This window comes from Hyla sarda, chromosome 6, assembly GCF_029499605.1.
Source record: "Hyla sarda isolate aHylSar1 chromosome 6, aHylSar1.hap1, whole genome shotgun sequence".
NCBI lineage: Eukaryota > Metazoa > Chordata > Amphibia > Anura > Hylidae > Hyla > Hyla sarda.
In genome coordinates, this window is record NC_079194.1 from 175,787,815 (window position 1) to 175,810,500 (window position 22,686).

A 22,686-nucleotide genomic window follows, 5' to 3' on the forward strand; every position below is an offset into this window, starting at 1 on the left:
TTTTGCGCCGTGATCTGAAGTTTTTAAAGTGACCATTTTTGTATTGATCAGACTTGTTGATCGCTTTTTATACATTTTTTCATTATATAAAAAGTGACCAAAAATACGCTTTTTTGGACTTTGGAATTTTTTTTGCGCATACGCCATTGACTGTGCGGTTTAATTAACAATATATTTTTATAATTCTGACATTTCCGCACGCGGCGATCCCACATATGTTTGTTTTTATTTACACTTTTTTTTTTTTTTTTATGGGAAAAGGGGGGTGATTCAAACTTTTATTAGGGAAGGGGTTAAATGATCTTTATTCACTTTTGTTTGCAGTGTTATAGCTCCCATAGGGACCTATAACACTGCACACACTGATCTTTTACATTGATCAATGATTCTGCCGCTTGACTACTGGATCTGGATCTCAGGCACTGAGTAGTCCTTCGGCGATCGGACACCAGAAGGCAAGGGAGGAGACCCTCCTCGTGTCCCAGAGCTGTTCGGGATGCCGCGATTTTGCCGCAGACATCCCAAACAGCCCCCTGAGATAACCTGCAGTAATTTACTTTCACTTTAGACGCGGTGTTCAACTTTGAACGCAGCGTCTAAAGGGTTAATAGCGCGCGGCACCGCGATCATTGCCACGCACTATTAGCCACGGGTCCCGGCCGGTTGTTAGAGGCCGGGCCCAACCCGCTATGACGCGGGGCCCCGTCGTGGCCCCGAGTTATAGAAAGGGAAAGGACTCAGGACGTACCGGTATGTCCTTGGTCCTTAAGAGGTTAATGGTGTTTACTGTGCGGTAAAAGTGATGTTATATTTATTCTGTGGGTCGGTACGATTATGGCAATACCCATTTTATATAGCTTTTAATGTTCTTTTTCCTTTTCTGAGCAAAATTTTTTTTTCCCCTTTTTTGTGTAATCATTTTCCGACAGCCGTAACTTCTTTACTTTTCGTCTGACGCCATTGAGTGAGGGCTTATTTTTTGCTGGAAAAGCTGCACTTTTTATTGGTATAGTTTTTGTGATACATGCTACCTTTTGATCTTTTTTATTCTGCTATTCGCACCAAAATTGGGGAATTTTGTGCTTTTTTTACTTTTTTTTTTTTTTTTTTTTTTTTTACAGCGTTCACCGTGCGGCATAATTTACATTATAGCTTTATAGTACACATTATTATGGATGTGGCAATACCTAGTATGTATATGATTTGTGCTTTTTAAAAATATATATATTTTAATACAGGGCTTTTATTGGGAAAGGGGCATTTATTAAAAAATGATTACACAATTTTATTGAAGAATCTTTTATTATTTAATTTTTTACACTTTTTACAGGTTATACTATGCTGCAATAAATTTTTACTGCAGCACAGTATGACCTGATGAGCTACACACACTACAGCCTGTGCGATCCAGCCTCTGATCGTCAGGACATATGTATACGTCCCAGCGCGCGAACGTGTCAGGTGCTGGGATGTATGCATTTGTCCTATAGCTGGAAGGGGTTAATAAAATTTTTTTTATTTTATTTTATCATATTCATCATATTATCGTCTGGAAAATTGTGATAAAATATTAAAGAAAGTAAATTGTGTCAGGCCTTGTTTAAATTTTGAGATTTGTCTATAGAAATTAATAGTGAAAGGCATCAGAGTTCACTTAATTCTGTACAATAAAGCAATATTTGTAATGTGTGCCTGTGCTTAACAAATCATGTATTCAAACACTGAGACAGAATGACAATGATTATGCTATTAAAGGGGTTAGTTATCTGGGCAGCAAGGTTTTTATGCATTTGCTCGGGAAGTAGCAGTTAAATGGGCTTTGAGAGATTCAAAAACTTTTCATATGTTGCACATCTTGGCAAAACATTTACCTTTCTAATTAGGGATGTCCCGACACCATTTTTTCAAGACCGAGTACGAGTACCAAGAACTTGCTGATACCAATTACCAATACTTTTTTCAATGTCATGTGACAGGGTTTTTTCCCTTAAAGGGGTACTTCGCCCCTAGACATCTTATCCCCTATCCAAAGCATAGGGGATAAGATGTCAGATCACCGCGGTCCCGCTGCTGGGGACCCCCGGGAATGCCGCTGCGGTCCCCCAGCTATCATTACTGCACAGAGCGAGTTCGCTCTGTGCGTAATAACGGGCGATACAGGGGACAGAGCAGTGTGATGTCATGGCTCCGCCCCTCGTAACATCACAGCCCGCCCCCTTAATGCAAGTCTATGGCAGGGGCGTGACGACCGCCACGCCCCCTCCCATAGACTCGTATTGAGGAGGCGGGCCGTGACGTCACGAGGGGCGAAGCCGTGACGTAACGATGCTCCGGCCCCTGTATTGCCTGTCATTACGTGCAGAGCGAACTCACTCTGTGGAGTAATGACAGCAGGGTGCCGCAGCGGCGATCCTGTGGGTCCCCAGCAGCGGGACCGCGGTGATCTGACATCTTATCCCCTATCCTTTGGATAGGGGATAAGATGTCTAGGGGCGGAGTACCCCTTTAAGGGTACGTTCACACGGGTGGATCCACAGCGTATTTTACGCTGCAGATCTACAGCTGAAGGACCGCTACATGGTGCCTTTAGATGTGCCTTCTCGGAGCAGCAATACGCCGCTACGAGCAGACACACTGCGATGTGCGCTTCTTTACTACTGCCTGCCATCAGGACACCACGATTACATTGCGATGATCCCGATCAGCATCCCTGAGCTAAGCGGCAGTACATCTCTGGATGTTTAGATGCCGCGATTAACTTTGATCGCGGCATCTAAAGGGTTTAAGGCGGGTCCCGGCTATGATGTGCGCTCAGCTGCTGAGCGCGTTTCAAAGCTCGGGAGCGGAGAGTGCAGGCGGCCTATCGTACTTCTGTGATACCTGCCGGCGGGGCTCCCGTCGGCAGGTATCGGATAAGGTATCGGGGACATTTGCATGAGTACAAGTACTCATACAAATGTCCAGTATTGGTCCCGATACCGATACTAGTATCGGGACATCCCTATTTCTAATATACTTCATAAGAAAATTTTATTTCCTATTTATATAAATCATGTCTACTAAAAAAAAAACACCACTAGGGGTCCCCATACCATCCAGAACATGATCCTGTCCAACAGAAGCATCATCTTTGTCCAAGCTAAAGCATAGGCTTGGACAAAGTCCAGTAACTTAGGGTGGGACTAGCACTCCTCTATGCTCACTCTTGTCCTTTGAGACTGCATCATGAAAAAAGAGAGGAGGAGGTTAAAGAGCAGCCTGTAGTGATTGAATGAAGAGACAAAGCACAACAAACTCAGGGATAAAGATGAGTCATGCAGAGTGAGCATGACCATGAACAAGTGGCGCCTCTCAGTGGACCAGGTACAATGGCACCCACTGATCTGATCTAAAAAGTGTTTAAATTTAATTATTTTTTTAATGCTACAGTTTTTGTGGAAGTTTTTCATTCAGCTTTTTAGCCAAAGGCAGTAGTGGATTGAAGCGGAATGTGAAATATAAAAGAAGGACTTCAACGTCTCCTTCTTGTTGGATCTCCTTCTTGCTTTGGCTCAACAAACTACATAAAAAACTGAAATTTCTCCAAAACAAATACTGTGTGACACAGTGGAAGATTTTGTGTAACAGCCCACCCAAACCAGTGTCTGCTTCTTTCTTGTCTGTATTCGCATAATATCCAGAGGGTGCATAGGTTGCCTGCTGGACTAGCAGACTTTGGAAAGGATCCACTAAATATATAAAAAATGTTCAGCACCCAAATTAAAAAATGCAATTCTTTATTACCACATATTAAAAACTCAATTCAGCATCACAAACAGGTTTATGTGTTTTGAGCTATGAGAGCTCTTAATCATAGCTAAATATATGATGGCACTAAAACCCTTAAAACATAAGCCAATAGATTTATTTCTTTACAATTTAATGCAGTTTATGTATCCGTTCATAAGTCACATTACAGATTAGCACCATGTATGATTTATATGCTAAGTAATGCAGTCGCCCTAAACTGGCTTTACCTTGGGAATATTGACCATGATTTATCATAATGTGTGAGAGAAAACCTGGAGAGATTTTGCCCATAACAACCAATCAGAGCTCAGTTTTCCTATCTTATCCATCTCTGTTAAAGTGAAAGCTGAGCTGTGGATAGGTTTCCCTGGTCAAAATCTCTCCAATTTTTCTCCCATACATTTGATAAATCAGGGCCAATATTCTTATTTGGTCTTTTTTGGAGCATTTAGTATTGGCATTTATATATTTTGCATTATCTCTAGTTATATACATGCGCAAATGTGATCTTGGTGTATACATTAGGTGAATGCGACAAGTTCACGATTTTGGAATTATGTGATTCCCTTTGTTCACCCACTAACTAATATTGTTCCTCATAGATTAAAACTCATAGGCCTGTATGCAATGCTGAACGAACTTTTCAAAATTAGGTAATAAAGAATAGAATTTCTTATTGTGGACATTAAGATTCTTGATATATTTGGTGGATAATACCTGGATCTTGATGCAAAAATTCTAATTCTAGGGTCCCACCAAGCATCTTGTATTATTTCCAATATCTGTGTAGTAAAGGAGCTGTCAGGCTCCTTCAGGAACCAGGGCCTTGTTGCAGCTGTAAGCTATGCAACCCTTTAGTCACGTCCCTGCTTGTTACAATTTTGCTGTATACCTAGGCTGATTTGCCATTCAGGACTGACAGAATGACAGTCCTTTGAGGGGGTGAACTTTTGGTCAACTTGGCTGTCTCCAAAGTATCCCCATGGATAAATTCTAAAAATTGATCTAAACAAAAGAGGGTGATTCAAGGTATGGAATATATATTGATTTTTATTTTTTTAATTATATATTTATTTAACTTTAAAGAGGTTTGTAAAAAATAATAAAAATGTCTTTTAAAAAGAATACATTATACTGACATACTATATTGTTTAATGATTATGTGCTGCAATAGGGTTTTAATTTCCCCCAATTCTGCGGACACTGTCCATGGTACTGAACCTTGGGCATGCAAAGAAGAATACTTTCTACATAGTATATTACCTACTATTATTGAAGCCAAATTTGTGTCTAGGCCTATTTTGCATGTATTTTACCCTAATTTGATGAGTGTACAGAATATTTATACCCCCTGGTTATACTTGCACTCAACAACTTGATTTGAAACAATAGTGGCTAGATGATTTAACCAATCAAAGTAGACATTCCACTGGTAAAACTGTATTATTATAGTGATTTTCTGTCTGGTAGTGCCTCTCTGCTGTACTGCTCTTTACCTGGGCCAGCAGATTCTTTGGATAAGGTCTCCCATCCCCGTAGGTGGGGATCTCTTGTTTGAGATCTATAAGCTCCCTAGGACCCCATCATCATCCGGTGCTCTGTCAAATCTATCTTCACTTGTTTCTTCTTGGATTTTTCCCGGCTTTTCTCTCTCCTCTTCTTCTTTCCATAGTTGTCTATGGTTTATACCCCTTTTCCAAACCTAGAATTGTTAAGTACCTTGCATGATTATGGGTCTTGTGAGCAAGGTTATCTCAGGTCCTCTTGGGGTATTTGATTGCTAATGGTAGTGCTCACTTCTAATCCCCGCCCTGCTGCCTAAACTGCTCTTGTGTTCCAGCCCCTCCTTGGATTTCCTGCCATTAGCGGACTCCAACACCCGTCAATGTGGTTTCTAACCTCTTGCTTCTAAATTTATGCATGGAAGTGAGTTTTAGCAACAAACTTTAATTGCAAAGTTATGTGAAGGTGGACCTGGCTGTCTGTATCCCATAAGGACAACTGCAATAATCCGGTTCACTGCTTCCCGAAAATATATAGGGTTTAGGAGTGTACTTACTTCTCAAGGTGTGGTATCTGTATGTGATAGGTTGTTACTAAAAATGTTCTGCTTAAAACCAGATTTTCTATTTTTCCAGTTCAGGTAGTTTTAAGAAAATATGTGCATAGGCATAGACATAGGTCTTAGTGATATATATAGGCCGTGCACAAATTCAACTTTTAAATTTAGGAGGTGTGGTATATATAACTTTATGCTTGGGTTACACTTTTATCCATTTATTTGCGCATTCTTTATGGACAATAACACACAATTGCCTGTGTGTGTAAAGACAGAGTGTCATTTTAATATTGTGCAAGGTGTCTACTTTCAGAAAATATAATGGTAAGGGGATGAGGGGGTTAGTATGATTTTTTTTTTGTCATTTCAGTTTTATTTGTACATGTCAAAAGTGTGAATTTTTTACATTTGTCCAGGCTACTGGAGGTGTAAAATTTCCAGGAACTCCTGGCAGTGATATGGTTAATCTGGGATATTTTATTAAGATGTCAGCAATTTTTAAAATATCACAATTATTTTGCCCGAATGATGTTGTATTGGAGTCTACAAAAAAACATACAATTAGTTGCTAAACGGTGGTGACCCTGAAGTAAGAAAATGTGGTAACAGCTCATTGAAGTATTCACCAGACATTAGCGTGCATTAGATTTGTATCATCTGTGTAGATCTATGTATCACTGTACACTGATTCATACAGCGCTATTCAGGTTCCCATACAAATCATCAATGGACATTTAAAGACTGAGCCAAAGTAACTACCTGCAGTTGTCCTTGGACACTAATGTGTTTCGCAATATCCATTGCTACTATAACAATGTCGGAGGCAAGAAAGATGGATTATTAGGGCAGGAGGTGATCCTCAGGCACAGTGTTCGGCTTTTATTCACCCAGACTTTCTTGTCATCTGCTGGAAAGAATAACCTCTACAGAGGAAAATGAAAGGACCCTTGGAATGTCAGGTAACTTACAGATGCTTGATATCCTGGGAAGGGAAAATCATAAAAAGTGGTTCACTAGATTATTCTTATGAATTTGTTGTTTGTAACGGGATATAATGGTGATGTAGTCAAGTAGTTTGATATTTTGCCACTAGATGGTTGAAACATTTTAATACCATGTGTTGTTGGGCCAATTTAGCAATAGTGACTTTGCTGTGTGTGGTGTAAAGATTTGACCTATACTGTGTTATATTATAGGAAAAAGGCACAAAGCCAATTAAAAAACTGTGAACCTATCTATGGTGCTGACATTATCCAATTTCCGAATTTCATTTTTAAGAAACCAAAACACAATTTTAAGTCTCATGCTTTCAGTTTGATTAAGTCTCATGCTTTCAGTTTGATTAAGTCTCATGCTTTCAGTTTGATTACATCCAAAAAGAAGCCTAAGAACTTAAGCATTTGGTAAAACCATATGCATGGACTCCCATGTACAGCCAATGGAGAAACACATTTATGTTTTATTAAGTTCTGACATTTTATTCAGGAGGGTCAGGATGAACAGTAGAAGACTGCTGTATTACAGGTGAAACTCGAAAAATTAGAATATCGAGCAAAGTTCATTTATTTTAGTAATGCAACTTTAAAGGTAAAACTAATATATTAGAGAGACTCTTTACATGCAAAGCAAGATAGTTCAAGCCGTGATTTGTCATAATTGTGATGATTATGGCTTACAGCTCATGAAAACCCCAAATACCCCCCCCCCCCCCACACACACACAAAATCACTATGATTTGGGGAGCCATATCCTCTGCTGGTGCTGATCCACTGTGCTTTATTAAGTCCAGGGTCAACGCATCCGTCTACCAGGAGATTTTGGAGAACTTCATGCTTCCTTTCCTTTTAAGTTGCATTGATGAAATGCAATGAAAATGATTTGAGTGCCTTGGGACTCACAGAAAGAAGAAATTTCTGTAAGAACATCCCTATGGCAGCACATGAAAGGGATTTACAAAGCAATAACTTAAGAGAGCAAGGGTGGAGAATCTCAAAACTGCCAACTTGAGTGCTCTTCTGCTGAAGGCCGCCGCTTAAGAAGCCAGAACATCCACTCTGTAATGCTTAATAAACATGCAAGGTTTTGCCCACATAGCTGCCTGACATATCATTCAGCCACACAAAGTTATAGTTGTTCTAGTAGAATGGGCTTTGAAACCTTCAGGTGGTGTAACTCCCAAGGAAGAGTAAGACAACAAGACAACGACTTTGATCCATCTGGATAATGAAGCTTTCAATGCCACCATCCCCTTGTTAGGAACTTGAAGCTGAAGAAACAAAGAATTTAAGCCTCTGAAATGTCCAGACCTATCCAATTGAGTGAGAACAGTCAGTTTAACATTAAGAGAATGTCGCTTAATTTGGTCTACTTTCACTAGATTTTCAAAGAGGTTAAGAAAAAACACTTCTTGGTTCAGATTCTCTGTAAAAGCCACTTTAGGCAGAAAAACTTTTTTGTTAGCACTATAAGGCAGTCGAGAGCAATACAAAGGAATGGTTCCATCACAAAAAAGGCTTCTTTGCCTATCTTCTTAGGCTTTCCAGGACAGGAACGTACTCAACTGGAAAAAATGTTTTTTTTTTAAATGAACTGGTGCCAGAAAGTTAAATAGATTGGTAAATGATTTCTTTATTCTTCCATATTTAAAATCCTCTCTTGCTGAGGGAATTTGTGCAGACAGGTGGGGAGGTGAAGGGTAGGGACGCGAGGTTACAGAGATGACGGCTCCATTTCGCTCCCGGGGGGAACTTCTTCCGGTCTCCTCTGGTTGTTACGCATCACAGGTGAACTAAATACAGGTGAGTAGGGGGAGGGGGCTACCACCTTGTTGTGTGAACACCTTTCTGTGCACATAAATAAAGTTTGTACAATTCGATACAAAAATTACATTTAAAAAACAATTTCTTACGATCTACAAAAAGGGACTAAATTCTGCCCTATCATTCAATCCGGCCGAGCCCATGGCTCCGGTCCGTAATATCCATCTTGTTTCATATTTAATGAGCTCGCTGTCCCTGTCCCTGACGTTTTTTTGATTAGGTATGTGTTGGAGACCTGCGAACTTAAGAACTTTGGGATTCCCTCCATGTACCTCGGTGACATGTTTTATTAGTTTAGGGACACCTTTACCTGTTTTCAGGGAGTACAGGTGTTCCCTGTACCGGGTAAACATCTGTCGCTTTGTTTTGCCTATGTAAAACATGCCACACGGGGAGCATATGCAGTATACCACATAGCAAGTTTTGCATGTGATAAACTGTTCTATGCGTATATCTGTCCCTCCTAGTTTAATAAAGCTAGTGTTCATATTCTGGGGGCAATAGGCACATTAGCCACACATATGATTCCCTGTCACTTTGGTTTTAGTTAACCAGTTGGTACTGTTTTTTTTTTTCTTCAAAGTATTCTTTACTTTGATCTTTTTTAAAAGATCCCCTACTGTGTGATTACGTTTAAATGTAATAATGGGTTTCTTTTTAGCTTTGATATTCAAGTCACTGTCCTGTTCGATTATGTGCCAATGCCTATATATTGCCTCTTTGATTATATCGTTGAGTGGTGTATTTGAGAAAGATAATACAAATCTTTGCATGTCCGCCTGGTTACTTCTGTCATGTTTTTTCATTTTTAATAACTGTCCCCTATTTGTGTTCTGAGCTTTGTCATATGCCTGCTGTATGGTGGTTTCTGGGTAATTCCTGGCGATTTTTTAGGTCCTCTGCTTGCTTTTGATAGTCGGCCTCCAGTGTATTGATGCGTCGTAATCTGATAAACTGGCTATATGGCAAACCTTTCTTTGTTTGGATGTGAGCTGTTGAAATGTAATAGTGTATTTTTGGCTATTGGTTTGCGGTATCCTGTAATTACTATCTGTTCATGTTGGATGGAAATAAGGGTATCTAAGAACTCTATTTTATCCCTTCCATACACCGCTGTGAACTTCATATTCATAGTATTGGCTGTGTTTAAATATTCTACGAACTGATTAAACTGTAATTCATCTCCGCTCCGACTACTATCACGTCATCCACATACCGCATAATGTATCGAATGTGTGGAAGAAATATATTCTGCTCTGAAAAAATGTATTACGTATTGTAGAAAATACTAGCGGATCTTGATGAGGAGAGTGAAGGGTTAACAGTAGAAGAGAATGGTAACTCACATTTTACAGGGGGAAAACCTTCTACCTTCAACCCTCCCATTAGCCTAGGGAGTAGTTTGGAGATTTCCAGGAAGGCAGTGGTGGAGGACGTGAAATCCATTATAAAAATTTGACCCAAGCAGAGATGAAAACTCTGCAGGACCTGGCGGCCCTTGGGGACATCACCATGACCAGAGCCGACAAGGGAGGCTCGGTGGTGGTGATGTACACAAGAGACTGCCAGGCAGAGGCCGAGAGGCAACTAGGTGATATCACCACTTACCTACTCCTTCAACAGGACCCGACACAAAAAATCCTCAATGTCTTAAGAACGCTACTAAGAGAGCAAGTTGAAAAGGGTACCCTCCCTAATAAACTAGCTGAAAAATTGTTACCATCTCACTCAAAACCAGCTAAATGGTACACCATACCTAAAGTTCACAAAACCCTGACCCATCCCCCCGGCAGACCTATAGTCGCGGGGATTGGGTCAGTGACAAAATATTTGTCCCAATATCTAGATTGGGTATTGCGCCCCCTCTTGAAGAACACCAGGACATATCTCAAAGAGATATGTCCATTCAGAATTTCCCCCTGGACACTACATGCGGTTTAGCATCTATTGACGTCGAGAGCCTGTACACCCGTATCCCTTTGGATACGGGTGTAGGGGCTATCTGTCAATTTTTGAACAGAACAGGCAAATCTCAGCAATTCATTAATTTCGTTTGTGACGCTTTACACTTCATTTTGTCGAACAATACGTTCACTTACGGGACCCAGTGGTACCGGCAACTGACCTGTACCGCGATGGGTACCCCGGTATCTTGTACATTTGCCAATTTGTTTTTGGCCATTTTTGAGGAGGTTTACGTTTTTTCAGAGCAGAATATATTTCTTCCACACATTCGATACATTATGCGGTATGTGGATGACGTGATAGTAGTCTGGAGCGGAGATGAATTACAATTTAATCAGTTCGTAGAATATTTAAACACCGCCAATACTATGAATATGAAGTTCACAGCGGTGTATGGAAGGGACAAAATAGAGTTCTTAGATACCCTTATTTCCATCCAACACGAACAGATAGTAATTACAGGATACCGCAAACCAATAGCCAAAAATACACTATTACATTTCAACAGCTCACATCCAATCCAAACAAAGAAAGGTTTGCCATATAGCCAGTTTATCAGATTACGACGCATCAATACACTGGAGGCCGACTATCAAAAGCAAGCAGAGGACCTAAAAATCGTTTGAGGGCCAGGAATTACCAAGAAACCATCGTACAGCAGGCATATGACAAAATTCAGAACACAAATAGGGAACAGTTCTTAAAAACGAAAAAACATGACAGAAGTAACCAGGCGGACATTTTCTTTCTCAAATACACCACTCAACGATACCATCAAAGAGGCAATATATAGGCATTGGCACATAATCGAACAGGACAGTGACTTGAATATCAAAGCTAAAAAGAAACCCATCATTACATTTAAACGTAATCACACAGTAGGGGATCTTTAAAAAAAAATCAAAGTAAAGAATACTTCGAAAAAAAAAAAAACAGTACCAACTGGTTAACTAAAACCAAAGTGACAGGGAATCATATGTGTGGCCAATGTGCCTATTGCCCCCAGAATATGAACACTAGCTTTATTAAACTAGGAGGGAAAGATATACCCATAGAACAGTTTATCACATGCAAAACTTGCTATGTGGTATACTGCATAAGCTCCTCATGTGGCATGTTTTACATAGGCAAAACAGAGCGACAGATGTTCACTCGGTTCAGGGAACACCTGTACTCCCTGAGAACAGGTAAAGGTGTCCCTAAACTAATTAACCATGTCACCGAGGTACATGGAGGGAATCCCAAAGTTCTTAAGTTCGCAGGTCTCCAACACATACCTAATCAAAAAACCGACAGGGACAGCGAGCTCATTAAATATGAAACAAGATGGATATTACGGACCGGAGCCATGGGCCCGGCTGGATTGAATGATAGGGCAGAATTTAGTCCCTTTTTGTAGATCGTAAGAAATTGGTTTTAAAATGTAAATTTTTTTTCACTTTTGTATCGAATTGTACAAACTTTATTTATGTGCACAGAAAGGTGTTCACACAACAAGGTGCTAGACCCCTCCCCTCCCCCTACTCACCTGTATTTAGTTCACCTGTGATGCGGAACAACCAGAGGAGACCGGAAGAAGTTCCCCCGGGAACGAAACTGAGCCGTCGTCTCTGTAACCCCGCGTCCCTACCCTTCACCTCCCCCACCTGTCTGCACAAGTTCCCTAAGCAAGAGAGGATTTTAAAGATGGAAGAATAAAGAAATCTTTTGTATTGGCAAAGTTGGTGAGTGATCCGTCTGTTCTATCTACAAGTTTGTGAATTTAAAACTATGCCTTCTTGAGATGTAGAGAACCACCCAGCCGCAACACAGCAGACATAGTGCTGCATGAGCAGAAACTCATCAGACACGCCACAAGTATTCACTACAGTTGTGCCTGACGTAACTCTCCTTGCATATAGATTGGTAAATGAGTTATATTTAAAAATCTTAATCCTTTCAGTACTTATGAGCTGCTGTATGATCCACAGGAAGTTATTTTCTTTTTGAATTTCCTTTCTGTGTGACCACAGTACTCTCTGCTGACACCTCTGTCCATGTCAGGAACTATCAGAGCAGGATAGGATTTCTATGGGGATTTGCTCCTACTCTGGACAGTTCCTAAAATGGACAGAGGTGTCAGCAGAGAGCACTGTGGTCAGACAGAAAGGAAATTCAAAATGAAAAGAACTTCCTGTGGATCATACAGAAGCTGATAAGTACTGGAAGGATTAAGATTTTTTAATAGACATAATTTACAAATCTGTTTAACTTTCTGGCACCAGTTGATTAAATAAAAAAGAAGAATGCGACAGAGCCTCCAAGACCAGAGAAGGATTCCCTCCCCCCAGATTGCAATGTGTAGGTCCTAATCAGCCCCCTGAGTTAGCCGACAACTTTATTTTTTTGATTTTAGAAGCTGTAGTACTTGTTAATAACAGCCTGTGTCTTTTTATATAGGCTCATACTTCATCCATTTGAATTCCCCCTGTCCTACCAGAGTGGAGAATTTCCATATGTTGTGCTGAAGGAACAAAGAAAAGCAAGGTTTACTAAAAAAAAAACAACACATACTTACCCCTCCCATTTTTCTCACTATATCTAGAGGCATATTTAAAAAAAATTCTACCATAATGTTTGTAGTAAATAACTTTTCTTCTGTGCATGATAATGTAATAGTGTATGTTAAATTATATTTCAGAAAGGAAGTTGATAAACAGGACACATTTACAGTCTCCGATAAGCAGGCATTTCTTGTAAATAACGCTGCTATTTCCAGCAACAACTGTTCTTCATCCTCTGGAAGCTGCTGTCATGGCCAGCAAAGCCACAGCACTTTCCTGAAAATTTCCTCTCCTTCATGATCAAAACAGTGTCTCTCAGCAGGACATTTTCCTTTAATTTTACTGAGATATAAAAAGGTAAATACACCATGAAAATAGCATGGTCTAGCGCTGTGGGAGATTTCCACTGTGTAGAGATCACATTCCAAGCATGGAAACTTACAATGTTATGGAGGTCAGGTATGAAAACACAAAATAGGATAAATGGAAAAAGAACTTAGTTCAGGTCAAGTTCCTCACTTCTAATTGAAAAGAAAAACCAAACAAACATTCTCATTGTAAATAACATTCTCTCCATTGGTTACCAACCTCAAAATCACATAACTGAGCGTTTACAACACTAGTTAAAACAATAGAATTTTGTCACCATTTCCATGAGTTGGACCTCCACAAATCAGCAAGTCATGGTATTTTCATGTGATACTTGGGCACTTTATTTTTTAAAGATGTAAACACTATCATTTCTATATATCTAAGAAAGATGACCAACAGCTTTCTAAAGTGCTCACATAAACCCTAGAAAATAACTCGTCACGTATGCAACACCAACACCTCTTAGACACTCAGTAAACTTCTCTGCAGCCCTTCCTCCTAACAAACAGGAAGTGATCTGTTCATTATGAGCCAGGAGTCTTTTTTTTATGCCCCACCAGCAAATTAGGTGTCTGCTTAGTCGGATGCCCTAATTTAAAGGATCTACATTCTGCTTTCAGGTTTCCTTTCATGGGGTTTTTACCAAGATGATAATTTGCTACCTGGCACTCACACCATTATCAAGATCAAGTGATAAGTTGCTATCTTAGACAAATCCCTTTAAATCTGACTCAAGGTTGTTGATAACAAAATAGACATTTGTCCACATTGTTTTCCTCCTCTTCATTTGTGCGCTGACAAGTTTCAATAAAGACAATGGCTGAGCATATGGAGGTTAAACGTAAATCGCCAAATCTTTTCTTTATAGCTCCGGCTGTATGATTTACGCCATCGAATTTCCTTTTCAAATTTTAAAATGTCAATCTGCTCTGCCATCTTTATACCCCCCAAAAAAAGTCAAAAACAAAATAATCATTTTTAAAAAGTAACGAGCAGCCATCTGGTTCTGTGGGGTGCGGAGAAGTAGTTAATTACACCTAGACGACAGTTTTACTTTCTTCAGATATTAACAGCTTTCAGCACAGATGCATATTTTCCATAATTAAAGTCAGAAACGCTTCCTTCATGCAGATTCTTTGTGAGTTTTTGTCTTGTGCATCTGTTGAAACGTGCGGTTCTTTACATTGCTTCTCTATATGTTGTTATATTGCTGTCATATTTTTAAGAGGCTTTGACACAATGTACTAATGACTGATTATAGGTGAATCATAGTGGAGATTCAGATTTACACAGATTGGATGTAAAGAAAATATATTTTAACATATCATGGGACACAAAATGTCTATTTGAGTTGAAAATGGTACAGCTACTGGCCACAATCATATTTTACATTAAAAACTTGGTGGGATGACTACAGTTTTTAACAAAACTGCACAAATAATTTTCCTCTGCAAATAAAACTAAAAAAGTTTCAAGCTTGATAAAGGCAGCATGTTACTGTCACTTTTTAGTGAAATACAGCCTTTTTTTTTAAGCTTTTTTAGGAAAAAGTGCCAAAGTTTTTCTCTTTTCTATGTGAAGGGGTTCGTGAAGGTCAGGACCTGCCACAGTGTACAGATTTGAAAAGACTGGTTTTTGTGGAGCTGTTGTGGAGATTTTTAACATGTGTACAACAGTTAGCCAGAACAGACCAAGTATACATTGTGGGGAACATATTATGAGCGTGTTAGGGAAAAATAGGGAAAAAGAGTTCTTCTTGTCAGCATTTGTAGGGAAACCTCTGTACATTTTCTCTAATAGTATGGGCATCCTATGGCTGTCATGACCTCCTTTGTAAGCCAAAGCAGAGACCCTCTCGTAAAAATGCCCTTATGGTAAGCATTCATGTAACCAGGGAAAATTTCAATTTTTATAAGCTCTTCTTGGCAGGATTTACAGGGCAACCTCTTCACATTTACTCTAAGAGTACAGGCATGTATGGTCATCCTATGGCTGCCATACCCTCCTTTATTAGCCAAAGTAGACACCCTCTAGTAAAAATGCCTGTATTTTACTAATTCACATATCTATTAATAAAGATGCTGCACTGGAAAAAATGACAATAAACCTGTCGGCACAAAGAACCTTATTCTGTATCACAGTATGCCTCAAATTTCATACAAAAGTTTTTCTACTAGATTTATACAGAGTCCATTTACCATACTTACTTTCACCCTCCTATTGTTTCCCATTACCTGACATTTAAGGCTCTGGAGGGGCTTACTCAGTGGGATGATTAAAATCTCTGTTGCCCTCATGTTCACTACTTTATCATACATATCTCCAGCACATCCTATTCATTGTGGTTTTCAAGCTCATTGTTGCTGCAGGAATTAAAGAAGACCTAAAAGCTACCGTAATACACAAAGGGAATATGGATAAAAGGTGTTGGGTGCACATTAGAGTCAGAAGCCTTTTAAACTGGCTGATATAGAAATAGTGCAAACTGACTTTAAATGGGTACTTTACCCATAGACATGTTATCCCCTATCCAAAAGATAGGGGATAACATGTCTAATCGCAGAGGGGAGGGGGGCCATCACCTGGGACCCCTCCCAATCTCCGGGCCAGCCGTGCAGCGTTACGGAAGCCCCAGGCCTGATTCCGTGATGCCACACCCCCTTCATTCATGTCTGTGGGAGGGGATGTGATGGCTGTGTATTAGCCGTCACGTCCCCTACCATAGACATGAATGGAGGGGGCATGGCGTTAAGAAGCCCCAAGCTTCCGTGACCGTAATGCCGCACCGGCGGTTCGGAGATCACAAGGGGTCCCAGAGGCCAGACCCCCCCCCCCCCCCCGTGATCAGACATGTTATCCTCTATCCGTCAGATAGTGGATAGCATGTCTAGGGGGAGAATACCCCTTCCAGTAAAACAGCGGGTGAAATGAGTATTGAACATGTCACCAGTTTTCTCACTAAATATATTTCCAGAGGTGCTATTGACTACATCACTGAGTGGAGACTAAAATAAATGCTCCAGGAGTCAATCAAATATTGCCAAAGGTTTATGTTAGAAACAAAATCACCAAAGAGAGAGTACCAATCAGGCAAATGCAACAAGTTATAAAATATAACATTTAATACTCCTGACTTAAATATTAAAATTGCCACATAACATAAATCAACACATTATATTTATAATTATTTATCGTAATAATCACATCTTGGACTACCAAAATAGACACAATGTAGGGGAGGGGATGCAAGGGAAAGAACCGACGCTAGTCTAAACTAACTCTCCCTTATGTCTTTCTCTGCCTGTTGGAGTTCCTACTCCTACTAACAAGGTAGCTCCAACCACTGTGACCGTCCCTTCCTGGTGTATTGTAAAGCATAAAATAATAAACAGTAAAGAGAGGGAAGATAAAAATGAAAAGAAAAGAAATATTCTAGGAGTGGCAAAAAAATAAATATGCTAGGATGGAAGGAGAATTCAGCCAGTGCAGCCAAAATAGGTATACAAAATAATTAGTATCAATGCGTTACTAGATTCCACTGATTCCTATGTGTTTCACTTGAGAATATGGTATAAAGCTCATGAGGAGAAAAAACACATTGGAATCTGCCATACAGCTATTGAAAACTAAGTAAGGGTCGGAACACACTACGCTTTGGCTCCCGTTAATCATATCTGTTGGCATTTTACTGAAAACAAGATGTATACTGTTAATCGCAGCAGCACACCCCATTCACTTCTGCTACAGAACTGAGTCACCTCTAGTGACTCTATTTGGGACATATGCACTATTTTAAGGGCACTTATGACAGGGGCTGTTGCGTTTTTAAAATAGCCCAATAGAGTCACTAGGTGACTCCTTTGGCCATAGAATTGAATGTGGTCTTCTGCGCCCGTTAACTGAAGTGGTCTTCTGCACCCGTTAATTGAATGTGGTCTTCTGCGCCCGTTAACTGTATAGATCAGCATCCCATTTTCAGCGGGATGCAGACGGATACGATTGACGGGGGCCAAAACGTAGTGTTTTCCGACCCTAACAAAAGTACTGCAAAACAGTGCAGATCATAAATTAAGTATAAGATAGTTCCGTTAATGTCTATCACGATACATTATAGACCACATATAATATAGAGATTAATGCTATGGATAAATAGCTATTATATGTGAGAAAGAAACTGTAATGTCATGGGCAGATAGACAGCAATGGATAAACTGTACAGCTACAGTTGTAGGGAGCTCATCAGTTACGGACACATAAAATATATAGTAGTTATAATGTGGTAAATGGTATAGCAGAACTAAATCAGCACTAGTATCATAAAGGAACTATAAAGACTGCAATAACTCGATGTGAACAGAGATGTGGATTTTTAATATAGATATTATAATACTACACCATGTATGGGTGATGTCCACAGGTACAAAAATGTGTTTGATATAAGACTGCATTCTTATGATGCTCCAGAGTGCTACTAGCTCAGTACATCTGAAGTGATCCCACTTTGGAGTATAGATGACTTCATATACTCAAACAAATAAAAGTGTGTCCCTGTGGTGATATACAATGCTTCTAGCCCAGCATACATAAGGTAATCATACAATAGTATGTTAAAGACTCCGTACCGTGAAATGTAAATAAAGAAAACCAAGTCCCGGGAAGCTAGCTGTGACATGAAAAATGATGTTTAGCTCCTCCTGCAAAAGCCAGTATTTTTTTTTAAGAAAGAGCCCCCGGCCACTGCAGACAGAATCAAATGATGCGCCCTTAGCCCCGCTGCCCTGGCCCTGCTTGCAGCAGCCGCCAGCGCTGCGGCCACTTTAAAACAGTGTGCTACGGTGGTGGCTGCAAGGATTGACCAGGGACGCCCTGACGTCCCTCGTCAGTTTCGTGTGTCGGTGCTGAGAGAAGCTGGCAGCTGTCTTTACACTTCACTTGAGCCTCAGGTCCAGACCTGACGAAGGAGGGAGCCCCTCCGAAACGTGTTGTCCAACATAAAACTGATCCTTTTTATGACTCTTAATAAAAAGTGATCATCATCCTCTGCGCTATCTCCGACTGCTTATTCCACTCCGCCGGTGTAGCGCTGCAGTGCCGCAATTTTCACCCACGGGAAGAATAGGAGACCCTTGCTGGGATTCCTACCTTCCATACACGCTACAGGATTGCACCAACCGTCTCTGAGGGGAACGACGACCAGCAGCTCCCGGTGCACCTACAGAAAAGATACCTGCTCAAGGCTCCTAATCAGCGTTGCGCCTGACATTAGCACAACCACCGAAGGTGAGCAGGCTCTTATCTACCTATTTACCTACTATCCGTTATCCACGGATAACCGGCACTATTAGCGCCACATCTGTCTGTTTTTTCTCCCCTACATATTCTATGCTGTGCCTGAAAGATATTATCATGGCTTTCCTTTCTCAGTATCAAAAAGGTCTGGTCAGCTGTTACTTGTGTAAATACTTGTTTCCTACTGTGAACACACTGCTGCCTCCTAAATGTAATATCCTCTATTCCATCCCTTTTGCTTGTCATAATCATCTTTTGCAGTCTACAGCTTGGACCAGGGCTGCTTTTGTGGTGAAACATCTGCCTTGCTGTGATCCTGTTGCTGCTTTTCTTTCTGCTTACATAACACCTTTGTCAGTGCATCAATAACATCACCCCACCCCCTGTGTCATTTGTAGTACTGCACTATAAATCAATCCGCAGCACATTGCCAACCTGTTCAGTCCAATGCACTTTGTCCAGCCCTATGTCGTGGCATAGCAGAGATGAGTAGGTACTGTCCTAAGACTGACCAGACAGAAAGGGGAAGTCTAGAAGTGAGAACATGAAAATCACATTGACATCCTCTTCAAATCACAGTTGGAAATTGACCCTTAGGTTCACATTTCCTTCTCCAAGGCCTACATTTTGGTAGGCAACTCACACTATGCAAAGTATATGCCCCTAATGAGGGCCAAATTCCCTTCCTTAACAAGATCTTTTGTAGGCTGGACCCTTTGTGGCTCACTGTAGTTATTGCATGAGGCTAATTCATTTTTGCTTTCGCCAGATCTATGGAACTTTCACATACCTTCATCGCCCTTGCCTTTAACTAATCAAATTATCTAGATCTTTCTGTTAGTTCATCTAAGCATACTCATTGTTTGATCTCTAGTAGTCACATAACCCTTCACAGAAATAATTTTGCTTTTATCTTGAACCTCAATAAACCCACGCTAGGATAGATCATTTCTTAAAAAAACATTTTGGCTTTCTACTGACTCAAATGCTTAGTCACTGACCCAACATCCTTCTCCAACTACATCCCCTTATTGCTGGATTTATCCCTTTCAGCTTCAAAATTTAAGAAAATGTCACTGTATATGAAATGAATGAAATCCTGATATCAGAGAGATCCTGAGAGGCCACGTATCCACGTTCTTTAACTTGAATGAACACTCAGTATAATCGCCAGCTATCCTTTTGGAAAGTGCATACACCAGCCATACATGGTTACTGTATCTCTCTGGCTACATTACAGAATTACAGGACATATATCACTTTGAAAGATCATTGTTTCTGCAGTTCCTACACTTCGCAAACTAGTTGGTCTGCTCTATGCTTAAAGAGATCTTCCTGATAACCAATTCCATCATCAATGCTTTATTTGCACATTACTGTTACATTGAAGCTCAGGAAAGTTAGTTTGGATTGCTCTAGTTATAGACCAATTACATTGCTTAAAGCATTACTGGCATTTCTAAAAACTTTTGATATGTGATGTAGACATGTCAGAAGTTTTGATCAGTCAGGGTTCAATGCTGCGACCCCCACCAATCTCTAGATATAAATGGGAAAAGAGTGGTAGCTTTCTTCATTCCTATGCTCAGCGCTTGCTCTGAATCATGCAGGATAGTGGCTCCATATGCAACATCTAGGGATATATAGCTACATAGGACTATATTTAAGAATTGGGAGCGATCAATTTTTTTGACTTCTTGATGATATGTCAACAATTTTTTGAAATTACAATTACGCTATAACACTGAGGAGTTATCCAGGAATGAAAAAAAATAAAAAAAACAGAGCCAATTTCTACGAAAAACAGCACCACATCTCTCCTCAGGTTGTGTGTGGTATTAAAACTTGAGTTTATTCACTTTAAAAGGAACTGAGCTACAATAGCACACACAACCTGAGTACAGGCTTGGTACTGTTTTTTGAAGAAATCAGATCTGCTTTTCTAATCCTTGTTCATAAAGATCAGGTGAAGTTTCTTTCCTGCCAACAGATCAAATTGATGTAGCTATCAGAATGAATATCTAGATGTTCCTGCTAAGCTTTGACACTAAGAAGGCATTCAAGCAACAGAAGAAGCACATTGAGCATATTGAGCATCTCATAGGAATGAATAGAGAAACTGACTTTCGGTGCACACACATACTTCTAGAATGTATTAACACACTGAAAATAACAGTACTTTTAAAATCCTTATGGGGGAGGGTTATCAAAACCTTCCAGAGGAAAAGTAGCCCAGTTGCTCATAGCAACCAATCAGATCGCTTATTTCATTTTGCAGAGGCCTTGTTAAATATGAAAGAAGCAATCTGATTGGTTGCTATGGGCAACTGGGATCCTTTTCCTCTGGAAGGTTTTGATAAATATATATTTTTTAAATAATGGGCCTTGATTAGTAAAACGGTCTATAAAATAATTTGTCTTGTGTTGTTAACAGGAACCAATTAGAGGACACAATTCATTCTACCAACACACTTTGAGAAGTGAAAGCTGAGCTGTAATCGGTTGCTGTGGGCAAAAAAGATAGTTCTGGTAATCTAACTATATTTTTGGCCTTTCCAATCCTCAAGGCCACTTTACAATAGTTTAGAAACTTTTCTTAAATTATATTGGTGCTCTGAGCTGACCGCATTTATATGCCACCTACTTACACATACTTAGATTGTAAATAACATTGGGTTCATACATGAAATGGACAGGAAAACTCTGGATAGTCATCATTCCCCCAAATGATATAACAACCAATTTGCATAACCCTTACTTGCACCCATGGAACTCACTAGGTCTATTTGGTGTAAATCTAGGTCCAGATTTAACCTCTCATAAGAAACATCTGGCTCATCACAGATGTTTTTTCATTGTGCCGTGCATTTTATTGTAAAATGAAAAGTAAGCAAAAAACAAGTCATCCAATAGCTCTGTGGATGGAAAAAAAAGATTTATGCGAGGAGTTAAAACGCATAGACAAAACCCTTGCCAAGGAATGCGAATCAGAAAATTATCTATGGTTTAAGTTTTAAAACATTTTTTAAGATTGGAAGATAAAGATTGGAGATGTGACCCATACCATTTCTTTATCCCCTTAACGAAGCAGGACGTATTTTTACGACCTGCGCCGGCTCCCGCGATATGAAGCGGGATCGCGCCGCGATCCTGCATCATATCGCTTCGGTCCCGGCGCTCATCAACGGCCGGGACCCGCGGCTAATACCACACATCGCCGATCGCGGCGATGTGCGGTATTAACCCTTTAGAAGCGGCGGTCAAAGCTGACCGCCGCTTCTAAAGTGAAACTGAAAGTATCCCGGCTGCTCAGTCGGGCTGTTCGGGACCGCCGCGGTGAAATCGCGGTGTCCCGAACAGCTGATCGGACACCGGGAGGGCCCTTACCTGCCTCCTCGGTGTCCGATCGACGAATGACTGCTCCGTGCCTGAGATCCAGGCAGGAGCAGTCAAGCGCCGATAATGCTGATCACAGGCGTGTTAATACACGCCAGTGATCAGCATAGGAGATCAGTGTGTGCAGTGTTATAGGTCCCTATGGGACCTATAACACTGCAAAAAAAATGTAAAAAAAAAAGTGTTAATAAAGGTCATTTAACCCCTTCCCTAATAAAAGTTTGAATCACCCCCCTTTTCCCATAAAAAAAATAAACAGTGTAAAAAAAAAAAACTAAACATATGTGGTATCGCCGCGTGCGTAAATGTCCGAACTATAAAAATATATCATTAATTAAACCACACGGTCTATGGCGTACGCGCAAAAAAATTCCAAAGTCCAAAAAAGCGTATTTTGGTCACTTTTTATACCATTAAAAAAATGAATAAAAAGTGATCAAAAAGTCTGATCAAA